We start from the raw sequence: 22,480 nt of genomic DNA, 5'->3' as shown, positions 1-22,480 counted from the left end.
GGGCAAAGACAGCTGGAACCTGTATTAGAGCCTTGCGGAGTTCGGCCATGGGGCGGGGGGAGGGGGGGGTGCTCAATTTGGGACTTGCAGCTGGAAGTCTGTCTGAATCTCATGGGCCTGTTACTGTCATACTGGGACTCATTGACTTATAACTGACAGTACCAAAAACAAAAATGAAAAGACATTTAAGCAAGTCACAAACCCAGGCTTGCACCCCACAAAAGGCAATTTCTGGGGAAAACGAGGTGGAAAAGTCTGATAATCAACCACCTGGACATCCTGAACTGATAACACAGGAAGTAACAAAACAGATGAATGAAGCTCTAGAAAAATTCAAAACAGAAATAATCTCCCAGATATCTACAGAGATGGTGAACAGAGTGAAAGATAATTAGAGGCTCTAGAACAGAAACAGATAAAAAAAATAGATGAGCTCAGAAATATGCTGGAAACCATGAATGCCCAGCATAAGAAACAAATAGAAACCATGATCACCCAACATAAGAAAGAAATGGAATCCATGAAACAGATTCAAACAGATATTCAGGAAATTAAAAACTCCATTGATTGCATGCATAGCAGATTGAGGGAATGTGAAGATAGAATATCAGATATAGAAGACAGGATTGTTGTTAAGGACCATGAAAACAGAGATTTCTTAAAAAATAGTAAGGGACCATGAGAAATCAATCCAGCACCTGCTAGATGATGCAAGGAAGAATAACATAAGACTGATAGGAGTCCACGAAAAAACAGGAGAAAATACAATTGATATAAAAAAACTGTTCGTAGAAGTAATAGTAGAAAACTTCCCAGACAGAGGTGGAGAATTGGACATTCAGACAGGTGAGGCATATGGAACTCCAATTAGCCACGATCAAAAAAAATCTACACCTAGACACATAATAATTAAGATCCCAGAAACCCAAGAGAAGAACAAAATCCTACAGGCAGTTAGAGAAAAGGAACAAATCATCTATAAAGGAAAGCCTATCAGAATCATGGCAGATTTTTCAACACAAGCTCTCAAGTCAAGGAGAGCCTGGAGTGAAGTATTTCAAGCCCTAAAAGAAAATAACTTCCAATCTAGATTGTTGAATCCTGCAAAATTATCTTTCAAAATCGATGGGGAAATTAGATACTTTCACAACAAAGAACACCTGAGAAATTTCATGAATACCAAACCAGCACTCCAAACAATCCTAAGCAATATCGTAGGAAAAAGACAATGAAGATCACAACTCCATGAGGCCCAACAGACGGAAGCCACCAGGCAAGGTAAGAAACTAAAGTGAAAGGAAAAAAAAACAAAAACAAGAAATAAAAAAATCACCAATAGTAAAATATCATGACAAGGATGAGTCAATATCTATCAATTATAGGGCCGGGGATTTAGCTCAGTGGTTTTGCCACCTGCTGTGCAAGCGCAAGGACCCAAGTTCGATCCCTGGTACCAAAAAAAAAAAAAAAAATCTATCAATTATAACTATCAATGTTAATGGTCTCAATTCACCAATCAAAAGAAACAGACTGAGAGAATGGATTAAGAAACAAAATCCAACAATATGCTGTATACAAGATACACACCTAACTCAAAAAGAAATACATAGACTGAAAGTAAAAGGATAGAAAACAGTTCTCTACACCACAGGAACCCAGAAAAAAACAGGGGTAGAAATTCTATTTGCAGACAAACTAGATTTCAAACTAAAATTAATTAAGAGAGACAAGGATGGTCACTACATCCTTGTGAAGGGAACAGTCCAAGAGGAAGAGATGACAATCATACATATATATGCACCAAATATGAATGCCCCTAACTATACAAAACAAATATTAATGGACATGAAAAACCAAATAAGCTCTAATACAATTATAGTGGGGGATCTCAATATCCCTTTATCACAATTAGACACATCATCTAGACAAAAAATTAACAACAAATTCTAGAATAGAACCAAGCTACTGAACAAATGGACTTAATAGATGTTTACAGAGTGTTCCACCCCACAGAATCAGAATGCACATTCTTTTCGGCTGCACATGGGTCATTCTCTAAAAGACCACATGGTACCTCACAGGAAATGTCTAAGTAAATGTAAAAGAATTGAAGTTACCCTCTGTATATTTTCAGACCATAGTGCAACAAAATTGGAGATCAATGACATAAGAAACTGCAAAACTCCCACAAACACATGGAAATTAAATAACACCCTCCTGAACAACCAATGGGTCACAGAGGAAATTAAAGAAGAAATTAGACAGTTTCTACAAGTAAATGATAATACCAGTACAACATACAGGAATCTATGGGACACAATGAAAGCAGTTCTACATGGGAAATTCATAGCAGTGAGTGCTCATATTGGGAAAACAGAGAGAACTCAAATAAATAACCTAATGCAGAACCTCAAGCTCCTAGAAAAAGAAAAGCATAACAAACCCAAAGCTTGTACAAGAGAGGAAATTATAAAGATCAGAGCACAAATCAATGTAATGGAGACTAAGAGAACAATACAAAACATTAATGAATCGGAGAGTTGCTTTTTCAAAAGAATAAATAAAATAGATAAACCCTTAGCCAACCTTATCAAAAAAAGGAAAGAAAAGGCTCAAATCCATGCAATCAAGAATGAAAAAGATGAAGTCACAACAGATCCAGGAGAAATCCAAAGCATTATCAATTCTTACTTCAAGAACCTGTGCTCTAATAAAATGGAAAACACAGACGAAATGAGCAGATTCCTAGATACATATGAATTACCAAAGTTAAATGAAGAAGATACAGAAATTCTAAACACCCCAATTGCAATGATTGAAATTGAAAATGTAATAAAAAATTTACCAACAAAGAAAAGCCCAGGTTCTGATGGCTTCACTGCTGAATTCTACAACATATTTAAAGAACTATTGCCATTACTCTTTAAACTCATCTAGAGCCTTTAATTTTTAAAAACTATTTTTACCAATTATGAAACATGTTTCCCTAGGAAGTAAGTAATCCACAGTTTATTTATTTTTGTTTGTTTTTTGAGACAGGATCTTACTATGTAACTCAGGCTGACCTTAAACTCATTGTGTAGAGCCCAGGCTGGCCTTGTACTTGCAGCGATCTTCCTGTAATCCTGTGTCATGCCTGTAATCTTGGCACTTGGAAGGCTGAGGCAGGAAGATTGCCATGAGTTCAACCATAGCACTGTACTGCATAGCAAGACCCTGTCTCAAAAAGCAAAAAACAGGGCCGGGGATTTAGCTCAGTGGCGTGACGCCCCTAACAAGCCTGCCTCATAAGCTCATGGTCCTGAGTTCAATCCCCAGTACCAAAAAAAAAAAAAAAAAGAAAAAAAAAAAAAGAAAGAAAGCTCTTTTTCACTTTTTTCTGTTCTTTTTTTAAGTGATATATCCAGAATATTGCTTTATACCATCAATTCATAGAGATCCTCCTCATTCCTTTAATAGAAGCAGAATATTTCACTGTGTGGATGTATCGTAGATTATTAATTCATTCCCTTATACAGCTCCACTACTTTACTGTTAGAAACAATACTGTTATACAGAATACACTTGTCAACAAAAGACAGGCTCTCCATTGTGAGAAAAAGAAAAGTTTATTCCTTGGAACAGAGACTAGAAATCAGGAGATTTTAGCAGCTAGCTGGGAAAAGTTGAGTTTATCATATCCACGTGTGGATGGACTGACAAAGGAAGAGAGATAGTGGTAGCTATCTGGGAGAGATTTCATCCCTGAGAGGATGGACTAACACCAGGGGAGAGAGATATTAGCAATTAACTAGGAAAGGAATTAGGCTTATTTAGGTATTGAAGGGGCTAAGGAATCTGGGGTGACATATTTATGACTTAACTCCCCAAGGATGGTCTGGACAGATATGTATACAATTACTAGACTTTTTGGCATTGTAAGCCATATTTTTTAGTCCATTTGCCTCACTTACTGGGAAGCTGCTGGTATTTGTTAAAAGCAACCTGTTGTTTTTCCTGTTGATTTAGGGCAGGGCTGAGAAATACTGCAGTGCATTGCCCTGTCTGCATGCCTCATCCTGAGTGGAGGTGTATATTCAGAGTAACTCCTGGAATGGCATTGCTGGGCAGCAGGTATCAGTATATATATTTTGTCAGATATTGCTAAATCCTCCTCTAAAGTAGTTGTGCAAATATTGATTCTTACTACTAATATATGAAAGTACTTGCTTCCCTGCACTCTTACCAACTGGATGTGTTATTATACATTTTTGTTTTTTAATTTTTGCCAATCTGGTAAGTGAGAAATGGTATCTCACTGTAGTTCAACTTGTTTTTCTGTAATTATGAATGAGATTGAACATTTTTACATTCTTTTCTTCCTTCCTTCCTTTTATTTATTTATTTATTTATTTTTGAGATAAGGTCTCACTAAGTTCAGGCTGGCCTTGAAATCTGATTTTCCTGCCTCAGCCTCCTGAATGCTGGGATTACAGGTATTGCCACAATGCTTGGCTATCTTTACATATTTTAAAGATCATTTCAATATATTTTTATGAATTGTCTATATGTCACTTTTGTCCCCCATTATTATAGACAACTAAGTAAGGTATGTTACAAATGGTGTATGAGAGACTACCCAGACACAGGCTTTATGTGAGCAAAGGGCTGATTGATTCTGTGTGTGTGCTGAAATTGAAAAGGATGTCAGCAATTGGGTGGAGAAGAAGTTAATTTTTTATGGGGTTTGGGGATAGAGGTTGTAACCCTAAGGAATCTGGGATGAAATGCTTGGGGTCAAAGTTCCCAGGATGGTCAGTGCAGGTATGTAGAAAATATTGGACGTTTCAGCATTGGGGAGATTGTTTATCCTGTCCTAAATTTTCATTATGGCCATCTTTTCTGTTTACTGAGGGAAGCATGGCCCTTTAGAGGTTTTCTGTGTTTTGTGGAAGGTGGCATGTTTGCTGAGAGGTTCCCACTTGGGTCAGGCATGACATTCTTGTCTTTTTGTTGTTATGTACAGAGAGGGGCAGGAAAGTGGGCAGTGTTTATCATGACTACTTTGTGCATGGCAAATGGGCCAGTGTGGGCAGCCTAATTGAGAGAGAGATCTTGGGGAATAGGGGTATAATAAAGAGTGGTCAGGGTCAGCATTTGTCAGTTGGTGATTGCCTGAATGTGGTCCTGTAAAAATTGTGAGAAGAGTCCAAGGAGGCATGGCCAAAAGAGAAGGAAGAGAATGATACAGACAAGAGGTCCAGTCAATGCAAGGAGCCATGGCCCCAGCCCCAAATATCAGTCCAAGAGTCAGACAGGTGATGTCTAATTTCTAAGGCTTTTTCTGTTAGTTTCTTAGCTGTGTCTTGAACTATGCTTGCCTGGTTGATATAAAATCAACATTCTTCTCCTAGGAAGATGCATAACTTGGCTTTCTTGGCTGTGAGAAGATCTAAACCTCTACAATTTTGGAGGGTTACTACTGCCCGGGAGTCTATCTGCTTCTGTAGGGTGAGAATGGACTCAACTATTTCTTTGAGGCAGTCAGAAAGATCTCAGGATAGGGAGTAATAGTAGATGACAGAGGTAGATAGACTTGCTATGCCTGCCCCTACATCAGTGGTGATACCCCAACCAGCAAGCAGGGGTATTAGTTGTATGGTTCTATGTTGTCAGACCTGGGCTCTAACAGTGACAGGCAGGTTCTGGTTTTCCAGAGCAATGTCTATTTTTGGGCTAAGGTAGGTCAGTGTGCAGGTGCTGGTCCAGTTAGTGGGGAGGCACAAGTAGGTGGAAGTCCCACAAAGGAAAAAGACACCTTGGCTGGGCAAACAGAATTGATTATAGATGTTAATGAAGTGTATGAGTCTCTGGTTTTCTTTTTCCCCAACACCCAGAGTACCTGCCAGAGCAGCACCTGTCAGGGGCTGAAAGGGCCAGTGGCAGGGGATTTGACTGGTGCCTATTCTGTTTTCCCATTGTAGGAAGAATCTTTTGGTGTCTATTAGAAGCCATTGTGAGGAGTGGTTAAAGGTAGGCAAAAGGAGACAATCTGAGCAAGTGTGGGATGTGTGGTCATGCATGGGAAATGGCAGCTGTTGAAGAACTCTGTCTATTGAGTGTGATGTAGTTATAACTTTGGGGGGCCTAGAAAAGTGGACAGGCTGAATGAGTACAGTCCCCAGCCACCTTTTTGGGACCTCTCTTGCCTCTCAGGAGCTAAAATCTCCCCTCTCAATAAATTATTTCCATTTTTTTTTTTTTTTTTTTTTGGTACCAAGGATCGAACTCGGGTACTGCACTTGCAAGGCAGGCAGTGGAACCACTGAGCTAAATCCCTGGCCTAATATTTCCTATTCTTAACCTCCACTGTTTCTAGAATTCATTCTTTGATTTTAAAGAACATGAACTCCGTGTATCTGACATCTAACAGATTGGGAATTATATTTCCCCTCTGTCATATTTGGAGGTCCTATATAATTTCCAATATCACCAATCTCTGTCCCTCGCACGCTCTCTCTCCTCCCCCCTCTCTTTGAGAAAGGGTTTCACTATGTAGTTCAGGCTGGCCTTGGACTTAGTGTGTTCCCCAGGGGGTCCTCAAATTTGCAGTGATCCTTTTGCTTCACTCCTCAAGTGCTGGGATTACAGGTGTGTCTCACCCTTAACTGTGTGATGGACAGGTATAATCCAGGCTCTTGTGCACAAAAACAGTGAATTGCAAAGTATACATTCAAATGACAAGTAGAAAGCTGCTACATGTATTGAAGATCATGGCAAGTTGTACTCAGGCCAAGTCCATGCAGACAAAAGACATGGCAAAAGAGAAAAGTGGTGACAAGATAGCAAAAGCACTACACATAGAGCACAGTACACAGAAGCATAAATCATTCCCATAAATCAGGCTTTTGGAATTTACAGGATAGGTACCTCAGCCCAAGTGTCTCCCCTGAATCTCTAGGTGTGATTGACAGGAATGATTCATAGGGTGTGGTATTATCTCACCACAGCACACATGCTCTCAACATGCATTCTTGTCCCAGAATTCACTCTGATCTTAATTATATGAATGACATGTAGTGCATATTTATGAACCTTTAATGAGGTTTAAGTAGGGTGAAGGTGACTGAGGGTAAGGCTAGGAGATTCAATGTATGTGCTCCCAAGTAGATCAGCAGAGATCTCCTGAGTTATTGTTATATAATTTTCTGCATTTCTTAGGACAATGGAAGCAGGAATGGCTCTAGGGTGCTGCTAAAAATTAAATGGGTGGAAGGGAGTGACTTCCTCAGCTCCATTGTTTCTGATTGTACTACCACCACACCCAACTCTCCTTTAATTTTTTATGGAGGTTTTTGGTCTTTATTCATCATCTTTAAAGAGTTTTTAAAAATTATTAATAATACTAGTTGTTTATAATATATGTTGCAAATATCTTCTTAGTTATCACATATCTTTTTATTTATGATTTATTTCTTATTTAAAAATGTATTTTGAGGCTGGAAGTATAACCCAGTATTAGAGTGCTTGTCTAGAATGTACAGAATCCTGGGTTGAATCTTTAATATGACAAAAAAGTTTATTTATATGTGATCAAATTTATGAATCTTTTCTTTTATCTACATTTTTTTCACTCTTTAAATTATTTATGCTTTGGATTTCTCATATAAGAGAAACCATGTGATATTTAAGTACCATAATGTTTCAAGGTACACCCATTTTTTAACAAGTGATTGTTTGTTGCGACAGTGTGGTACTCCATTGAGTACAAATGCCACATTTTCTTTATCTTTTCATCTGTCAATAAACATATAGGTTACTTCCAAGATTTACCAATTAAGAGTTGTGTTGCTATAAACATGAGTATGCATGTATCACTGTTATCAGGTCGCTTGTTTCAAAAAAGTGGATTGCCAGGGCTGGGGATTTAGCTCAGTGGTTTCGCCACCTGCTGCACAGGTACAAGGACCCGAGTTCAATCCCTGGTACTAAAAAAAAGTGGATTGCCAACTAAATATTACTGGGTTCTGGATTGCTTGCCTCTCATTCTGGAATTGGATTCCAGGTTCTTCTAACCTTGAACAAAGAATTGAATGAAACTATTATAGCCAGTTAAGTTAGGTAAAAAATATTATAGGCAGTCAGACAGGACTAGGCCCTTGAAGAAGTCAGTGCAGAAGATAAAAACACATTAAAACTGTAGATGTGGGCACATTTGTTGAAGACCAGGCTGCAAGACAAAGATGAAATGACAACACCTAGTTCCCCAGGGATAAACAATAATGATTGAGCTGGGCATGGTGGGGCATGCCTGTAATCCCAGCACTCAGGAGGCTGAGGCAGGAGGATCACTGTGAATTTGAGGCCAACCTAAACTATGTAGTGAGTTCAAGGCCACCCTGAACTACATAGTGAGGCCTTGTCTCAAAAAAAATTTAATATTCTTTAAATAAAATTGATAAACTTTATCAAAAAAAGGAAAGAAAAGGCTCAAATCCATGCAATTAAGAATGAAAAAAGTGAAGTCACAACAGACCCAGCAGAAATCCAGAGGATCATCAAAAAAAAAGTTAATAGGCATCAATCACCTGGGTGTTGGACAAAGACTTCAATCCATCCCTTCCAGGAAAGGTCCTTGTTCTTTTCATGTACCCTTGCTAAGTGACTTGCTTACCCATTGGATCAATATTACTTAAATGACTATACTTATAATCTTATTGGTTGACCATAGTTTTGTCCCACCTTATGCCCACCTCATGATTTTGTACCCACCTTGTGATTTTGCTCTATAAAACTTCTTTGAGAAGTGGGCTCCTGGGCAACCCACTTTCTGGGTCATCTTCTATCTTAGGAGCTATCTTTCCCTCAATAAATATTTCCTACTCTTAACCTCCATTGTTCCTAGAATTCATTCTTCAATTTTAGAGAACGCAAACCCAGCATATCAGACATCTAACAGGTTGGGAGCTATAGTGTTTCCTTTGTATCATTTGGAGGTCCTTATATCATACCTATATCAAAATGAGTACTGGTGGTTTAGCTCAGTGGTGCCCTGACTGCCTTGCAAGCACAAGGTCCTGAGTTTGATCCCTGGTACCACAAACAAACAAACAAACAAACAGCAGTGGCAAAGTTTATTCAAGAAAGTAAAAGTGAAGAGTGAGGGAGAAACTGGCTCTGCAGAGAGAGCTTGAACTAAGTAAATAGAAAAAGAGGGTAAGAGGAAAGCTAAAAATACATGTGGTGTCTAGGAAATGAAGCATGGGCTATCATGTATAGTCATGATAGCAAAGTCTTCATGGCATCAGTGTGTCGTTTTATGTTGTCTAAATCTGGAGGAAACCCATGAGAACTTCTACATCCAGGTCCTGAGAGACAGTGCTTGGATCCCATGCCTCAGGCTGAGTTAAGGTCTAGGCCGTCCTATTGAATGCCTGCTTGAGTTCTCACAAAAAGTCCATGTGCAGGACTTTGGGAGCTATTCTGCACATGTGTCCCAAATCTTGTAGTTAACAGGTCAGCCCTACTTTCTCAGCTAGCTTTTGCCACTCTACTCCTTATCTCGTTACTGTAATATGATACCTTCAGCTCTTTTGGGAGGATACCTACAATAGAATAGCTGGGTTAAATGGAATTTCTATTTTTAGTTTTTGAGGCCTCTCTATACTAACTTCCATAATGGTTGTACTAGTTTACATTTGCACTAACAATGTAGAATCGTTCTTTTTTCTCTCAGCTTCACTAGCATCTGTTATTATTTGATTTCTTAATGATGATGGCCATCTTTCTGGAAAGATGGCATCTCAGTATTGTTTTAATTTGCATTTCTCTAGTGGCCAGCAATGTTGAATGTTTTTTCATGTATGTTTTGACCATCTGTACTTCTGAGAAGTGTCTGTTCATTTCACTTGCCCATTTTTTGTTTAGGTCTTTTATTTTGGGAGGATCTGATTTTTTCTGAGTTTTTATATATTTTAGGTATTAGTCTTCTACCTGAGGAATGGCTGGCAAAAATTTTTCCCATTCTGTAGGTTGTCTCTTCACTCTATTGATTGTTTCCTTTGCTATTAAAAGATTTCTAATTTGTTTTAAATCCTGTTGGTTGATTCTTGATGTTATTTCTTTCTCTCTTTTTTTGTACTGGGGATTGAACTCCAGACCTTGTGCTTTCGAGGCAGGCAGAGGAACCACTGAGCTAAATCCCCGGCCCTCAATATTGTTTCTTGTGCATTTGGGGTTCTGTCAAAATTTCTTGCCTCTACCTATGTCTTCAAAAGTCTTACCTATTTTATCTTCCAGAAGATCAAGCATTTCTGTTTTAATATTTAGATCTTTGGTTCAGTTTTATTTTAGTATAGTATATGGTGAGAGATATGGGTCTAGATTCAACCTGCTGCATGTAGGTAGCCATTTTCCCCATGATCATTTGTTAAAGAAGCTATCTTTTGGTCCCCTTTGTCAAAAATCATATGGCTGAATGCACCTGGGGTTGTTTCTGCATCCTCTATTCTGTTCCATTGACCTGCAATCTTTTCTTTTATTGCTCTTGAATTTTGACTTATAATCTGAAAGCTGATCTATTTATCTATCTATCTATCTATCTATCTATCTATCTATCTTTTTGTGGTACTGGAGAATTGAACCAGGGCCTTCACATTGAACTATATCTTCAGCACTTTTTATTTAATTTTTTGAGATAGGGGCTTGCTAAGTCACTAAATTGTCCAGTCTGGGCTTGAATCTATGATCCTCCTGCCTCAGCCTCATATTTTCCTGTAATACTTATAAGTTTCTCTTTTTTCCCCTACCAAACTCTCTGATGAGTTTATAGTTTATTCTTATGCATGGAGAGAGGTATCAATATAATGTCATCTTTTTTCAAATGGCTCCTCAGTTGTCCCTGTACCATTTATTTCAGTGATTTAAAATAATTTCACTTTATCATCTACAAATTTTTGTATCTATGAGGTTCTATTTGTGGGATTTCTATTCACTTCCACTGGTCAGCTAGTCTACTTATGTTCAGTACCAATTGCTTTAATTATAGAGGATTTATTGCATATTTTAATTTCTGGTAGGGTTAGGTCCCCATATTAGTTATTTTTCAGTTAGTTTTTAGAGGGGGCCTTCTTGCATGTTTGATTTTATATATTAATTTTAGTATAAACTTGTTGGTGTTTTATTAGGATTACATTACTCTTACACACTAACTTTGGGGGAATTGACATCTTCATGACAAGCATTTTTTCCAAAAAACAAAACAGAGGATGTCTTTTCATTTGAAGCAATCTATTATTTTCCCTATATTTTAAAGTTTTATTCTTAGAGGTGTTTTTTACATTTATTTTTACATACTTAATCTTATTTGTTGCTATGTTTCTTAGTTATTTTTCTCATTGCTGAGACAAAATACCCACTCCTACAAGTTAAAGGAGGAAAGATTTATTTCAGCTCACAGTTTGTAGAGGTTTCAGTCCATATGTGGCTGGCTCTAAGGCAGGGCAGCATGGCAGGGGGCCATCACAGAGGAGAAACAGTCCATGGCAGGGAAGGCAAGAGGCAGAAGGCAGTAGCAGGAAGCAGCAGCCTGCCTTCTTTCTGTCCCTTTGTATTCCATTCAGGAATACATGCCTATTCATTGGTGCCAACCACACTTAGGATGAGGCTTCCATTATTCATACCACACCCTTAATCCCAGTATCACACCCTTAATCCACATTCACACATCCTAAATCCAGCCACCTCCAAAAAGTCCCATCTATGAGCACATGAGGGTTTGGGGTGATATCTAGATATAAGCTGTAACATTCTGCCCCTAGCCTCCCAAAAGACTCATGCACGTTCCTTCATGAAAAATGCATTTAGTCCACCTCTAAGAGTGAAGTACTAACAGTTTCAGGGTTGATGACAAGTCCAAATCTAAAGTCTGTTTTGAGAGTTAAGGCAAACTCTTAGCTGCAAGCCCCTGTACAAATGAAAAGAAAGTTAAACGCTTCCAACATACTATAGCACAAGGTAAACATTCCCATTCCAAAAGGTACAAATAGAGAGATAGAAAGGAATGGGACAAAAGTGAGTCTGAAATCTATCAGGGCAAACATTAAATCCTGTAGTTCCATGTCCAGCATCCAAGGCTATCTGTGACAAGATGTAAACTCCAAAGGGCTTGGGCTTCTTCCTGGCTTCTTCAACCTTTGGGGGTCTCCATGCACCTTCAGATCCTCACTCACAGCTTTACATACTCTCCTCTCAGGAGCACACTGCCTGGCCTCCCAGGCCTTCTTCTGAAGTTTGGGAAGAAGACTTCCTGATCCCACTACTCTTGCATTGTGCATGCACCTAAAGCCAGTACCACGAGGATGATGCCAAAGTCTGCCACTAGCTAGAGCAGTCACCAGGCTTCCTTCTGTCTTGGCTGTAGGGGTCAAGTGACTGGATTGCTGAGCACTATGAACCAAATCGTGAGGAACAACTTTGTTAGGCCATTGCCCAAGAACATGATGCTCTTGGGTTCTTTTCTCAACTTCTCAACTTGGGTTCTTTTCTTTGCAACTTTGAGGCTGCAAAGGCTGGAGTCCTGCTGGTACTGTGATGTCCTCAGGCTTTTTTTTTTTCCATCATCCTATTTATTCTCAACAACCAAGTTCTCCTCTGCTCCTTTGCAGGCTGTAACTACCAAAGCTTCCTTTGTGGCCAAATTCAAAACATTTTAAATCATTCTGCTGGTCCCTTGATTTGCTCTTGATTCTCAACATAGATTTGGCTAAAAGTTCCCAACAGTAGCCATGTCACTGCCTCAACATTACATTGCTTTGAAATTTCTTCTGCCAGATTAATTAGTCCACCATGCTTAATTTCAGTCTCAGGAATAGTTTCTAGACAAGAACAAAATGCAGACAATTTTCTGCCAAAGCATAGCACACATGGTCTGGAGTCTAACAGCCAACACAGTCTTTCTTCTCAACAGAAATCCCCTGAGCCTGGTCTTTACTGGCAGCATTTCTATCAGCATTCTGGTCTTTTGAGCTCTGATGAATATTTCCCATCAAGTTCAGTTTACAGCATTCCAGGGCTGCTTTTTCAGTCAAGATCTACAAAACTTCCGAAACTTTTTTCACAAGCTAGTTCCAAAGGTTCCTCAAATACATGGCCAGATGTCACAGGAATGACCCCACTTCTCTGGTACCAAAATCTGGGTCAATCACCTCTGCCAACACTGTAACTGTTTTTAGCTTGTTTACTCAGAGACACAAAGAGACCAAAAGGAGCAGGGGGATATCTTAGCTTCCAGTTCAATGGTAGTGTTGTGCTTCCTGGTGCAAGCCTTCCGTGCTCTAGAACTAAGACTTCTAAACCAGCAGAGCATAATGTCATGGGAACAGGAAGCAAAACTTTTAGCCCAGTGTGGTGGTGCATGCCTGTAATCCCAACACTAGTGAGTCTGAGGCCGGAGAGTCACTGTGAGTTTGAGGCCAGCCTGGGCTTCACAGTGAGTTTAAGGTGAGCCTGAACTACATAGTGAGAACCTGTTTTAAAAAAAAAAAAAGAGGAAGCAAAAATTTTGCTAGTGGGTCACTAGGGGGTAATGGTGAGTGGTACCATTCCCACTTTCACCTCTCAATTCCTGGAAGACACAGTACTATACAGTGGATGATGATTCAAAGCATATACAAGACTTTTAAAGAACCTTGCCCCAGTCCTGGAAGCTACTGCCACCTAGCTGGTGCTGTGTGTCTTCAAAAGACTATTCTATGTTTCTATCAATCCAGCTGCTTCCGGATGGTGAGGAGCATGGTAATCACAGGAGATTAGGGTGTGGCAAAGCTGGCTGGGGAAGTAGAGGTGACATGTTAATTACAAGATCCCAGAACAAATGTGCAGAACAGTTCTCAAAGCCCTGAATGTGAACTTCTTGTGAGAATTTGAGCAAGTTTTCAATAGGATGGCCTAGACCTGATATCAGCCTAAAATGTGGGATCCATCCTAGCACTGCCTCTCAGGACCCATATGTAGAAGTTGTTATGGGTTTCCTCTAGATTTGGACAGCATAAAAGGACACAGATATTGTGGCTTTCCTCATGATAACCTGCCATTTTCTCCAAGGTGTACTTTATCTTGCTTTTTCCTCAGCCCAAGCTTGTTCTGCAGACCGTTTCTTCCTCACTCTTCACTTCTACAATTTTTTTCAAATAAACTTTGTCACTGCTTTTTCCTTGTTTTGTTCAATTCTTTATTCAAGACAAGAAAAACATGGAGAACAGTTAGTTAGAGACTAAAATAAACCATGCAAAAAGCAAAAAAAAGAAGGAAGAAACTAGCTCTAGAAGGTGAATGAGCCCCACAAAACCCAGTAATGTTTATTTGGTGAGTCAGTTTTATTTTTTTAAATTTAAAAAATTTTTTTGGACTTGGGATCGAATTTGGGACCATGTGCTTGCAAGATGGTGGCAGAAGCTAAATCCCTGGCCCTGGTGAGCCAGTTTTAGAAGGAGCTACCCAATAACAATACCTTCATTCCTGAAGGTTCTGGGCCTTTTTTTTTTTTTTTTTTCCGAGACGGGGCTTTACTAGGTAGTCCAGGCTAGCCTTGAACTCACTGTGTAGCCCAGGCTGGCCTCATATTTATGGCAATTCTCCTCCCTCAGCCTCCTGAGTCCTTGGATTACAGGTGTGTACCACTATGCTCTGTAGGCAACAGGGAAAGGGGATGTAACTAGAACTGCAGTGAGTCCTAGTCTCCTGTGAGCCTCGATAGCACAAGATGAATTAATTAATAGACAGAAAGGGCCAGGGATTTAGCTCAGTGGTTCCAGCGCCTGCCTCGCAAGCGCAAGGTTCTGAGTTCAATCCCCGGTACCAAAAATAAAAAATAAAAAATTAATAGACAGAAAAATGAGACTTAGAGAAGAAGCTGAGCTTTGGGACTGATCAGTGCTGCTCTGAGCAGCAAAGATGAAAGACCTCGAGCTTTCCACACCTTTACTCGGTACTTTGGGAGTAACAGATGTCTCAGACGGTGGTGGCAGTAATCCTAGAAGATTTTGTTCCTCCCCAGGATGTCTTCAACTGATGTAATCTTGCCCTTGAGCATCACAGCATCACTGGTCCATTGAGGTTTTATCTGTGACAGAGGTGAAAATGGAGTTATGTCTCAACATGCCATAGCTGGCCTTTAGGCAGGAAAACTAGGCCTGATTATAATTTAATTGTGAAATGATTTTTCCCCAAAATTATGTCGAATTGCTCCCGACAATGCCCAGCTAGTTCTGGACCATTTTAAGTTTTACTCATAGTATTCTTTTTTTTTCTTTTTGGTACCAGGGATCAAACTCGGGACCTTGTGCTTTCACAGCAGGCACTGGAACCACTGAGCTGAATCCTTGGACCTACTCATAGTATTCTTTACATTTCTTCTTATATTTATCCCTACATACTTAATCTTATTTGTTCCTATTGTCAGTGGAATTTTTCTTTGTCATTGTATCCTCTAACAGTTTTTTTTTTATCCATACAAAGGCTATTGGTTTCTCCATGTTAATTTTATACTTTGCTATCTTTCAGATTTTTTTTCATGCATTTATCACTGATTTTCTAAGGTCTAAAGTTTTATAGGTATTTCATCACATTATCTGCATGTATAAATATTTTTACTTTTTTTTTTTTGAAAGAGAGTGTCTTGCCATGTAGTTCAGGCTGGTTTTGAACTCACTAGGTAGCCTAGGCTGGCTGTGAACTTGCAGTGATCTTCCTGCCTCAGCTTCCTGAGTGCTGGGATTATACTTGTGTGCCACCATGCCTGGCAAAATATTTTTTCTTATTCATTACCAATTCTTAGTCTCCATCTAATTTTCCTGTCTATTTGTATTGACTAATATGTCCAATATAATGATATATTAATAGTAGTACAGATAGTAGGAACTTTTGCCTTGTTCCAAATCTTAGTAGAACTGGTATCAGATTCTGGCTTTTAGATTTATTAGATGGGTATTTGCCCATCAGTCGTTATTTTCTTGGCTTTTTTTCAGGAGCAAGTGTTGAAATTTGTCAGTCTCTTTCATAATCTAAAGATAAGCATATGGCTTTTCCTTTCTAGATCTATTAATATGGCATGTCATATTAATATTGAATTAAAGTTTCAGGAAAAAAATTCGCATTTGGTCATGGTACATTGTTTTCTTAATTTAGTGTTAGATTTTGTTTCCTAATAATTTATTTAGCACTTTTATATTCATATTCATATGTAATACTGGTCTATAGGGTTTGTTTGTTTGTTCTGGTACCAGGAACTGAACTCAGGACCTTACGCTTGCAAGGCAGTCAACAGAACCACTAAGCTAAATCCTTGGCCCTATGGGATTTATTTTATTTTAATATCAGGTTTAGGTGTAAGTGTTTTATTTGTGTCAGAAGTAGGAAATTTTCCTTTGTTTCAATACTCTGAAAACATTTATGGAACATTGGGCCTGATGCTTTTTGTGGGGCTAATTCCTCAATAACTGTCTCTATTTTCTCTATAGAAATTAATAACCTTGCTTTTCCGCCCTCGCTCCCCTCCTCCCATGCACTGCTCCGGTTGCACCGCGCTCACTCTGAGCTCCGGGCTCCTGCCAAGCTAGCGCGGCCGAGTCTCCCTTCAGCCACTATCATGATTATCGATCGGACCGCATCAGCCCGGATGAGATGTTCTCCGACATTTACAAGATCTGGGAGATCGCCGGCGGGCTGTGCCTGGAGGTGGAGGGCAAGATGGTCAGTAGAACAGAGGGTAACATTGATGACTCGCTCATTGGTGGAAATGCCTCCGCTGAAGGCCCGAAGGGCGAAGATACCAAAAGCACAGTAGTCACTGGGGTGGATATTGTCACGAACCATCACTTGCAGGAAACCAGCTTCACAAAAGAGGCCTACAAGAATTACATCAAAGATTATATGAAATCAATCAAAGGCAAGCTTGAAGAACAAAGACCAGAAAGAGTAAAGCCTTTTATGACAGGGGCTCCAGAACAAATCAAGCACATCCTTGCTAATTTCAAAACTATCAGTTCTTTATCGGTGCAGACATGAATCCAGATGCTATGGTTGCTCTCCTGGACTACCATGAGGATGGTGTGACCCCTTTTATGATTTTCTTTAAGGATGGTTTAGAAATGGAAAAATGTTAATGGATTTGGCGGTTACCTTGGATCTATCACTTGTCATAACTGGCTGCTGCTTGTCATCCACACAACACGGGGATTTTAGACAAATGGGACTGATGTCATCTTGAACGCTTCGTTTATTTTGACCGTGATTTATTTGGAGCAGAGCCATTGTTTTTAAGGAAAAAAACATGTCATGTAGGTTGTCTAAAAATAAAGTGCATTTAAACTCAAAAAAAAAAAAAAAAAGGAATTAATAACCTTAAGCTCCATAGATCTAGAGTCCATTTGAGGAATATGTATTTACCTAGTAAAGTATACATTTAATATAGATTCTCAAACTTATTTCCATAGTGTTTGCAAAGTAATCACTTAGGATTTTAAAATTTATTTTATTTCAATGATTATGACTCCTTTGTCTTTTTTTGGATGGGGAGTACCGGGATCGAATTTAGGATCTTGCACTTGCGAGGCAGGCACAGCACCACTGAGCTAAATCCCTGGCCCCTGTCATTTTTTATTTTGAATATTTATGTTTTCTCTTTTCGTTGTTTTCTGGTAGTGGGACATCTTGCATTTGCCAGGCAGGTGTGGCACCACTGAGCTAAATCCTGAGCTCTTCTTTGTTTCTTGATCTTTGTCTTTTTAAAAATGTAAGCAAGAAGCCAGTATTGTAGATAGATATATTAGATAGATATCTTGTAGGCAGTTAGATAGGGCCTTCTCCGGAGAAGGCCACCTGGAGGACAATAGAGGCACATTCACTGAAGGCCAGCATTATAAAAGAAGAGAAACTACTACAAGAGAGTCCTTCCCCTAGGAATAATAGCAGCGATTGATATTCTAAATAGGTATTAATCACCTGGCATGGGACCAAGATCTTAACCCACCCCTTCCAGGAAAGATCCCTGACCCACCCATTACTGAAAATCCTTCCTCCTTGTATGTTTGTATCCTTACTCCTTGTATCCTTGTATGCTTGTTCTTTGTATGGTTACTACATGAATTGCTTCCCCATTTGATCAACATTTAATCAATATTATCTAAGCGACTATACTTGCCGTAATCTTTTTTAAAAATTAATTTTGTTGGTACATTTTAGGTATACAACATAATGACATTTGTCATTGGAAATTTGCACCTTTACATAATTTCTCTTGGTTCTTATTTTTCCCCCTTCCCCTGCTCTCCCTTCAATCCCTCCATCCCTCCCTATTTACAAAGACTTTGTTTCCATTTTTTCATTTTCTCATATTAATTCCATTCCCTTCTTTCCTTTCCCCTGCCCCTCGCACTTCCCCTTCCCTTTTGCCCCTTTTCTTCCTATTTCACATTGTGTATTATACCTTTTAGTCCTTCTTTACACTTTCAGTTTCTCATACTAGAGAAACTATTCGGTATTTACATGGGTGTGCCCTATTTATTTCACTTAAGAGTATCACCTCAATGTGCATCCATTTAGCTATAAATGTCTCTAATTTCTCATTTTTTATGACTGAGTAGTACTCCACTTTATTTAAAAAAGTACATTTTCTTTATCCAGTCTCCAGTTGATGGGCAATTGGGCTGCTTGCAAGTTTTAGCTATTACAAATTGTCCTGCTATGAACATGGGTGCACATATATCACTGTGGTATGATACTTTTAATTCTTTGGGGAAGATACCCAGCAGTGGAATAGCAAGGTCAAATGGGACTTCTAGTCCTAGTTCTTTGAGGTATCCCCATACTGATTTCCACAGTGGTTGCACCAGTCTACACTCCCACCAGCAGTGGAACAGGGTTCCTCTTTCCCCACAGCCCTTTCAGCATTTGTTATTGGTTGATTTCATGATAGCAGCCATTCTTTCTGGGGTGAGGTGGAATCTCAGTGTTGTTTTCATTTGCATCTCTCGAATGATCAGTGATGTTGAACATTTTCTCATATGTTTATTTGCCATTTCTACTTCTTTGTCTGAGAAATCTCTGTTCATTTCAGGTGCCCAATTTTGGATTGGGTCTATAAATTTGGGAGATCTGATTTTTCTTTTTTTAAATTCTTTATAGATTCTAGGAGGAACAGCAGGTGAAAATTTTTTTTCCAGATTGGTGGTTGTCTCTTCACACTGCTGGTGGTTTCTCTTCCTGTGCAGAAGCCTTTTAATAAGAAGAGATCCCACTTATTGATTGTTTGTGCTAGTTCACGTGCAACTGAGGTTTTTGTTCATGAAATCTTTTCATACATCAATGTCTTCAAGAGTTCTACCTAACCTCTCTTCCAGCCAGTTCAGTGTTTCTGTTTTAATATTTAAATCTTCAATCCATTTTGATTTTAGTTTAGTGCATGGTGAGAGATATAGGTCTAGTTTTCATCTTTGGCAAGTTGAAACCCAGTTTTTCCAGCACCATTTATTCAAGAGGCTATCTTTCCTCCAGTGAGGGTGTTTGGCTCCTTTATCAAAGATGAGGTGGCTGAGTGTGTCTCGAGTTCTTTCTGCATCTTCTAATCTATTCCACTGGTCCTCAGGCCTGTTTCTTTTCCAGTACCATGCTGTTTTTATCACAGTAGCTTTGTAGTATCGTTTCAAGTTGGGGATTGTGATACCTCCTTCAGTGTCTCTGTTGCCTAGAATTGCTCTTACTATTCTAGGTCTCTTCTTTTTCCAAATGAATTTTTGGATTTTTTTTCTGAAGGTCCGTGAAGTATGCTGCTGGGATTTCAATTGAGATTGCACTGAATCTATATACCAGTTTGGGAAGTATGGCCATTTTCAGTATGTTGATTCTTTCTTCCCAGGAGCAAGGGATGTCTTTCCATTTTCTGATGTCCTCTTTGATCTGTCTTTTCAGAGTGGTATAGTTTTCAGAGAAGAGGTCTTTGATTTCTTTTGTTAGGTTGATACCTAGGTATTTCAGTTTTTTGGATGCTATTGTGAAAGGAATTGTTTGCCCTATTTCTCGCTCAGTGAGTCTGTTGTTCGTGTAGAGGAAAGCTATTATTTTTTTGTGTGTTGACTTTGTATCCAGCTACTTTACTGATTTTGGTGATTAAGTCTAGAAGGCTTTTGGTGGAGTTCTTGGGGTCTTCTATATAGAGTATCATGTCATCTGCATATAATGACAATTTGACTTCTTCATTTCCTATCTTTATTCCTTTTATTTCTTTCTCTTGTCTAATTGCTGTGGCTAATGTTTCAAAAACTATATTGAACAGGCATGGTGAGAGTGGACATCCTTGTCTTGTTCCTGATTTTAGTGTGAAGAATTTCAGTTTTTGACCATTTAGTATGATATTGGCTGTTGGTTTTTCCGAGATGGGTTTAACAGATTGAGGTAGAGACCATCTATTCCAATTTTTGTAGGGTTTTATCATAAATGTGTGTTGGATTTATCAAATGTTTTTTCTGTATCTATTGAGATGATCATACAGTCTTTGTCCTTGGCTGTATTGATATATAGTGTATTACATTGATTGATTTGCATATGTTGAACCATCCCTGCATCCCTGGGATGAATCCCACTTGGTCAGGGTGTATGATCTTCTTGATGATCTTCTGCTTTCTATTTGCCAGTATCTTATTAAGGATTTGTGTATCTATGTTCATTAGTGAGATTGGCCTATAGTTCTCTTTTTTGGTTGGGTCTTTCTCTGCTTTGGGGATCAAGGTGATGCTTGCTTCCAGGAATGAATTTGGGAGTAGTGCTTCCCTTTCAATTTCATCGAAGAGTTTAAACAGTGGTGGCAGCAGTTCCTCTCTAAATGTCTTGTAGAATTCAGCAGTGAAGCCATCAGGACCCGGGCTTTTTCTTAGTTGGTAAGTTTTTAATTATATTTTCAATTTCATTGATTGATATTGGGTTGTTTAGAATTTTTTGGTCTTCTTCGTTTAACTTTGGTAATTCATATGTATCTAGGAATCTGTCCATTTCTTCTGCATTTTCCATCTTATTGGCATATAGGTTCTGGAAATAGGTATTGATCCTCTGGATTTTTGCTGGGTCTGTTGTAATTTCACCCTTTGCATTCCTAATTGCATGGATTTGGGCCTTTTCTTTCCTTTTTTTGATGAGGTTGGCTAAGAGTTTATCAATTTTGTTTATTCTTTCGAAGACCAAATTCTTTGCTTCATTGATTTTTTGTATCATTCTCTTAGTCTCCATTGCATTGATTTCTGCTCTGATCTTTATACTTTCCTCCCTTGTGTGAGCTTTGGGTTTGTCCTGCTCTTCTTTTTCTAGAAGCTTGAGGTTCAGTATCAGGTTGTTTAATTAAGCTCGCTGTTTTCCTAATACGAGTATTCACTGCTATGAATTTCCCTCATAAGACTGCTTTCATTGTGTCCTATACATTCCAATATGTTGTATTGTGATTGTCATTTAATTGAAGGAACTGTCTGATTTCTTCTTTAATTTCCCCTGTGACCCATTAGTTATTCAGAAGTGTGTTATTCAATTTCCATGTATTTATGAAATTTTTGTGGTTTCTTTTGCTATTGATCTCCAATTTCATCACACTATGGTCCAATAAAATACAGGGGATAACTTCAATTCTTTTGCACTTACTTAAACATGTTCTATGAAGAAGTACGTGTTCTATTTTAGAGAACAACCCATGCGCAGCTGAGAAGAATGTGTATTCTGATTTTGTGGGATGGACCACTCTGTAAACATCTGTTAAGTTCATTTGTTTAGTAGTTTGATTGAGTTCTAGTATTTTGTTGTTTATTTTTTGTCTAGTTGATCTATCTATTTGTGATACTGGGCTATTGAGGTCCCCCACTACTATTGTATTAGTGCTTATTTGATTTTTCATGTCCGTTAGTATTTGTTTTATATAGTTGAGTGCACTAATGTTTGGTGCATATATATTTATGATTGCCATCTCTTCCTCTTGGATTTTTCCCTTTACAAGGATGTAGTGTCCTCTCTTTCTGTGTTAATCAGTGTTGGATTGAAATCCACTTGATCTGCAAAGAGCATAGCTACTCCTGGGTTTTGTTTTTTTTTTGGTTCCTGTCACATGGAGTATTGTTTTCCACCCTTTAACTTTCACTCTATGAGTTTCTTTTTGAATTAAGTGTGTCTCTTGTATGCAGCATATCCTTGGATCTTGCTTCTTCACCCATTCTGCCAGTCTATCTTTTGTTTGGTGAATTGAGACCAATAACATTGATGGTTATAACTGATGCATATTGACTTATCATTGTCATGACTTTTTCTCTTTGTTGGATTCTCCCCCTTTGCATTTAATTTCTTGTCATGCCTGATGGATTCATTCTGCTGGGCTTCCTGGGGTTGTGATCCTCATTGTCTTTTCCTAGGATATTGTCTAAAATTCTTTGGAGGGCTGGTTTGGTATTCATGAAGTTCCTAAGGTGCTCTTTGT

General features: G+C 38.7%; 1 pseudogene; it reads left to right on the top strand.

Moving 5' to 3' along the window:
- The first annotated feature begins 16,533 nt into the window (after positions 1-16,533).
- Positions 16,534-17,357, top strand: LOC101714102 (translationally-controlled tumor protein-like; annotated as a pseudogene).
- Positions 17,358-22,480: the final 5,123 nt, after the last annotated feature.

Source organism: Heterocephalus glaber, unplaced genomic scaffold, assembly GCF_053883595.1.
Source record: "Heterocephalus glaber isolate CG9 unplaced genomic scaffold, H.glaber_assembly_v1.0 deba00001497, whole genome shotgun sequence".
In the NCBI taxonomy this organism is placed as follows: Eukaryota; Metazoa; Chordata; class Mammalia; order Rodentia; family Bathyergidae; genus Heterocephalus; species Heterocephalus glaber.
The sequence above is the reverse complement of the archived record's forward strand: the minus strand, read 5'-3'. Positions and strand labels throughout refer to the sequence as shown.